The 6356-nt window shown below is 40.2% G+C and overlaps 1 long non-coding RNA gene across 1 annotated transcript; it reads left to right on the plus strand.

The window, feature by feature from the left end:
* Positions 1-5229: 5229 nt before the first annotated feature.
* On the plus strand, positions 5230-5888 carry LOC122916946. The gene is made up of 3 exons (XR_006386326.1): positions 5230-5294; positions 5499-5567; positions 5809-5888. It is a non-coding gene; the product is annotated as an uncharacterized LOC122916946 (long non-coding RNA).
* Positions 5889-6356: the final 468 nt, after the last annotated feature.

Genomic DNA, 6356 nt, shown 5'->3' on the forward strand with positions numbered 1-6356 from the left:
TGTCCAGGAGCCAATATACGGATGCTCCTTCCCCCTTCTGTTTATCTGCTGATACCTCCCTACAGATTCACGACTCTGCATGTCCTATCTTGCAAAAAGCAGTCGCTTTCCTGCTTGTAGAGATCCAGATATATATTCTTACATCTCAGGCTGATTTTGTGTGTTCAAAATGGTTTTACATATATCCAGCTAAATTCTGGGGACCAGTTGAAATGGGGTCCCCTACACCCCCAACCTTGCCTTCCTCTCTCTCTGGCTTTTAAAAAGATTTTTTCTTTTGGAGCACCTTGCTCACTCAGTGGATAGAGCATGTGACTCTTGATCTTGCGGTTGTAATTCTGAGCCCCACATTGGGAAGTGATTATTTTAAAATAAAATATTTTTTTCCAAAGATTGATTGATTGATTGACTTACTTTCAAAAGAGAGAGCACACATGCAAGTGGGCGGAGGGGCAGAGGGAGAGACAGAGAATCCCAAGCAGACTCCATCCTGGATTGCAGAGCCCAATGTGAGATTCAGTCTCGTGACCCTGAGATCATGATCTGAGCCAAATCCAAGAGTTGGTCGCTTAACCAACTGAGCCACACAAGTTCCCCAACAATAAAAATCTTTAAATTTTTTTCATTTTTTCCCTTGGTTTTCTTCAGTCTGAATATGATATGCCTAAATGTTGCTGTATTTCTCTTGCTTAGTGTGTTCTCTGATCTTCCTGTGACTTCTGTGTTTATTTTAATTTTTGAAAGTTTTCTTATTATTACTTCAAAAATTTCCTTTACTTTCTCCTTTTCCTCCTCCTCGTATTCTAGTTATGCACCTTTTGAAATTCTCCCATAGTTCTTGGATGTTCTGATTTGGTTTTTTGTTTTTGCTTTTTCATTCTGTTTTCTTCTTCTGAATTTCAGTTTGGGAGAGTTCTATTAACTTAAGTTTGCATTCACTAATTCTTTCCTCAGCTGGGTCAAGTCTACTCATCATCACTTAGAAGGCATTCTTCATGTCTGTTATAGTGTTTTTTTTTTTAATTTTATTTATTTGTTTGACAGACAGATTACAAGTAGGCACAGAGGCAGGCAGAGAGAGAGAGAGAGAGAGAGGAGGAAGCAGGCTCCCTGCTGAGCAGGGAGCCCGATGTGGGGCCCGATCCCAGGACCCTGGGACCATGACCTGAGCTGAAGTTAGGGGCTTTAACCCACTGAGCCACCTAGGTGCCCCTGTTATAGTGTTTTGATTTCTATCATTTCCTTTTGATAATTTCTTGGAGTTTCCATCTCTCTGCTTACATTGGCCATCTGTTCCTACAAATCATCTAGTTTTTCGACTAGAGTTTTAAACACGTTAATCATAATTATTTTAAATTCCTTGTCTGATGATTTCTATATCTGTATCATATGTGAGTTTGATTTTGTTGATTTATGTCTCTTCAAACTGCTTTTTTCTTGACATTTTGCATGTCTTGTAATTTTTTGTTGAAAGCTGAACATAATGTATATTGTGTGATAAGAACTGAGGTAAATAGGGCTTCAGTGTGAGGACTGATGCTAGTTTGACTAGGGTTGTATTGTGTTTAATGTTTGCTGTAGCTAACAGGGACAGAGGCTTCCAATTCCTCTAGTGTCCTTGTTTATTTTTCCCCCGTTGCTTGTAAGATTCCCTAGTACTCTTCTTCAGAGACAGCCTGTGTCTGACAGCAATTTTAGTTGTTTCATTGGAGTCCTATTTATGTGGTGGTGTGTTGTGATAGAGAAGTGGTTTCTAATGTTCCAGTTAAATATAGGCCTATGTCTTGGGCTGTGAACCCCCAACTGTATCTTCCATGATTTAGCTCTCTCACTCCCACCCCACCTCATACTCCTTTCCTTGGCTGCAGGGTTCCCAATCGATTCCCTCGAAGCACTAAACCTAGTTGAAATTTTTTCCTTCATTATGTGAGATAAGAAGGCTGGATGGGGCTGGAGTGGGAGGAATTCCCTTCCCTAGCTTAGATAAACTCTGGAAGTCCTTTTCTTTGGAGCATAATTCTTTGTTGTGAAGATGGCTCTGGGCATATTTCACAATGATTATTCTTTTCCTTTTCCTACCATTGCTAGGGGTAGATATTTCTTGGATTTTTACCCTAACGGTGGTGGAGCTTCTAGAGGTAAAGTCCATGAAAGTGTGGGCCCCACTAAAACTGTAGCCCCCAGGAGTTTCTCCCTCTCAAGTTAGTCCACAGTCAGCACCCAATGATCCATCATAATTATCATTACCTACTACTACCAGTTTCTTACTCTAGCAGCTTCTGCTCTAGGAAAGCAAATCTTGGCTATGCCTCTTTGGATGAGCCTGTCTACCAGATTTCAAGGTGGCATTTTGTCTTGCAATGTCAGTTTCAGAGGTGTCCAAAAGTCATTGATTTTTAGTTTATCCAGCATTTTCTTGTTGTAAGGACAGAAGTGATGACGTTCATGCTCTTTACATATTGGAACTGAAGGCAGAAGTTCTAAATCTCCATTTATAATCAAACTTTCATAACATCCCACTACAATTAATGGACCAGAGTAGTTTGTTTTGGATCTGCAGAATTTAGCATTATCTTGGAACCAGGTTCCAGTAACTGCCCAAAGTTTGGGTATTTTCCTTTCTTTGGAGTATTAGTCAGTGTTCTCCAGAAAAACAAAATCAATAGTATATGTATATAGATATATCAAAAGAAGTTTTAAGAAAATGGCTCTTGTTGGGACACCTGGGTGGTTCAGTCAGATAAGTGGCTGCCTTTGGCTCAGGTCGTGGTCCTAGGATCCTGGGATTAAGTTCCATGTCCGGCTCCCTGGACCCCACTTCTCTCTCCGACTGCCATTCCCCCTGTTTATGTGCTCTCTCTCTCTATGACAAATAAATAAATAAAATCTTAAAAAAGAAAGAAAGAAAGAAAGAAAAATAAATAAATAAATAAATAAATAAATAAATTGGGGCTGCCAAGTCCAAAATCTGCATTAGCATGCTAGTAGGCTGGAGACATAGAGAAGACCTAAAAAAAAAAAAAGTTCATGTCTAAAGATTATTAGAGAAGAGCCAATATTACAGTTCAAGTCCAAACGCTCCCTGTTGCAGAATCTCCCCTTGCTTAGGGGACATCAGTTTTTTGTTCTATTTGGATACAAATTTAGCTAATTGGCTAAGGCTCACCCACTTTTGGAGGTCAATCTGCTTTCCTCAGAATCCACTGATTCAAACGTTAATTTCAACCAAAAACATTTTCACAGGAACACCAGAATAAGGTTTGACTCTACATATCTGGGCATTGTGGCCTAACCATCACACTTGGTAAATGGCCACAGGTATCTTTAGGAGAGTTTAGGAAGAGGATTTATAGTGTATATGTATAGCAGAGTTATAAGATCTTTTCTCAGGTGTTCTTTTTAAAGATTTCCTTCATTTGGGAGGCTCTGGGTCTATGAGCTGGCTAAAGAAAACTACTTGAGAGGCTGTGTCTTTATTTGGGTGACGTATCAAATTTTGGTTCACCAGATTAAGGAAGATTTTCTTAGGTTAGTCATTAATTAGCACCGAAGATCCCTGTGGATCAAGCCTGACTAGTTACTACTCTGACTCTGCTGCCCTTTACAGCAAACTTGCCTGCTTTTTTCTGTTTTCTAGTGCTGCCACTGGCCCTACCACTGTGGGACTCTATCATTACCACTGAAAACAAGGAGCGCATTTCAACAGTGGTATCTTCTACCATCATTTCATATATGCAGACACAGAAAATACAGGCTTTTAAAGAATACTACTGCTCCTCTTAGCAATGGATTTCTCAAGGTTAAGGTGAAGTGATTGTCCTCTGGGACTTCCTGAGGGATATAATGAAAGGGTTGAAGAGTATATTGCACACGATGAAACCATCCCAACATTCCTATCTCATCAAGCCTTCCTTTCTTCTCTGTTATGCCAAGAAAGTTTTAGTATATTAATCTAATCTAATGAAGGCCATTGTTGAGTCTGGTTTCAGTCAACCAGCTCAGCAAACTCTTAGAGCCACTCCTGACTGATTGAGCTGATATGCTGAATCCAGAATCTCTGATGCTACTAACATATCAGTAATTTCAATATTATTTTCCTTGGTCTAGAACACACTCCCACTCAGTACTGACCCAATCCTCGGTACTGACATACATTAACAATATCTTGCCATTGTTCCCTGTGTAGGCTTCTCCTCTAATGTCAGGCATCTTACTCATCTTCCCAGGGCATGCTGAGATCTGAGTCTTGTGGATCTAGAGGTAAAGAAGTATTAACATACCTTTGCAAGATTAATGCTTTAGTGAAGCCATCATAGGATCACCAAGCAAGGGATGGTCAGCATTTCAAAGAGGGGATGAGGAGCAGCTTTAGCTGTCAGAGGGACTCAGTGAAAGTTGAAGATTCACGATAATCAAATTCAACCCAAACTGCTAAAATGTCCCTGTTCCAAGTTAAGACTTAGTTTTTAATTAATCCCAAACTTTAACATGTGAGACCTGATAAAGCTGTGAATTCAACTTGTATGATAACTGGGCAATCCATGGATCCTGGATCAAACATTGGGTGTGATTTTTTTTTTTTCTCTCAAAAGAGTTTAATGACGTACAATTTTGATATAACAAAGCAGAGTGGTATAGAGCAAGAAATAGGATTGACATCATGACAGGAAATGAAACTGAGAGCTATCTAACGGTGAAGCACCCCCCAAGGGCCATCCCACGGGATCCTTCCACATAACTTTTCCTACATTTCCTCTGGTTGTCAGAATGTCCCTCTTGGCTTCTGGATTGGGTGTGATTTGTAAATACCTTCTCCCTGCATCTAAAGAAGTTAAGAGATTTTTTTTAGAGTGGTTGAGCTCTCTAGTTCTTCGAATTATCATTTTATCCTGTAAATTCTCTAGCGCACCTGGAAGCCACAGGCCCTCCCTATAGTCCTTGTAGATATCATTCACACCACAAAGGTCTATCAGCAACTAGTTCATCTAACAAAGACGTCCCTTCAATAGTTACTTAATTCCCGGAAATGGGGAATTAAGTAATTGTTTCCATTTCTTGACAAGACTATCATTATCTCATTTTCCACTAGTGACAGTGTTATCATGTACTTCAAACAGAACAGGTTAGACAGTTAATCGCAGATTCCTGTCTTTGATGCTTAATTTCTTAAAGCTACTTTTTGTCTCTGTTACAGGCTCTCCTAAGATTCATTTAGAAAACGTGGAGTATTTCAAACAGAGGAGGATTAAAATGCCAGGAATAGGTGTGGAAGAATTGCAAGAGCAAAAAACTGAGTAGGTAGAACACCACTATCTTCAGGTAAACCCCTGAAGTTCAATGAGAAATTTCTGCTGCCTCCTATGTTGGAAAACCAAAGGACATTTCCACTGAGGGACACAGCTACCCTGCTGTACCAGTGTGGGGGGCTGGTAAGGAAGCACTCCATGTCTTCTGTCAGAGAAATAAGAAAATGATTTCTGCTTTATCCCATTTTCTAGTTCTCACACAAGTCTATCTTGCTGATAGAAGATTAATAATGTACAGAACCCTGGAGCCAAAGGAATCTGGTAATTATAGCTCTCTGCCTTCTAGTCCCTGTGATACACAGAGTGTACTAGACAGGAATAGGGATGGGATCCCACACTGAGGGTATCTCCCAACTTTTATGAAGGCTGTAATTCCCATTCCAAATGAATGAAAACCTCAAAGACATTCAACCTAGCCCTTCTAGCTCACCACTGCCCCTGCTTGCCAGATGCACACATTTTGCTTACTGTTTTGTTTTATACTTTTCTCCTCTTTGCCTAGTCTATGTGCCTATCAACTACGGAGCCCAGAATGTACAGAGGATAATTGAAGAAGGAAGCTTAGAGGAGAAAAGAACAGGTTCTACTTATCTGTAGTCTAAGTGATGTTCTGATGACTTTTGGCCAGTCTTATTTTCCTTATATTAGGACAATTGTAATTTTGAAAGTTCATTTTGTTTTTTGTTTTTTTTAAAAGATTTTATTTTTCAGTAATCACCACACCCAGCACAGGCTAGAACTCACAACCCTGAGATCAAGAGACACATGCTGTACAGACTGAGCCAGCCAGGTGCCAGAAAGCTCACTTTTTAAAAAAGATTTATTTAACTATTTGGGAGAGAGAGAGAGTATGAGGCTGGGGGTGGGGGGATGCAGTGGGAGGGAGAGAGAAACTTCAGCAGACTCAGCGCTCAGCAGCAGCTGAGGTGCGGCTCCATCTCATCCTGAGATCAGACCTAGCCTGAAAGCAAGAGGAGCCTCTTGACTAACTGCATCACCTAGGTGTCCCTTCAAAGTTCATTCCTTTTTTTTTCTTTTTTCTTTTCTTCG

Source organism: Neovison vison, chromosome 9 (genome assembly GCF_020171115.1).
Source record: "Neovison vison isolate M4711 chromosome 9, ASM_NN_V1, whole genome shotgun sequence".
In the NCBI taxonomy this organism is placed as follows: domain Eukaryota; kingdom Metazoa; phylum Chordata; class Mammalia; order Carnivora; family Mustelidae; genus Neogale; species Neogale vison.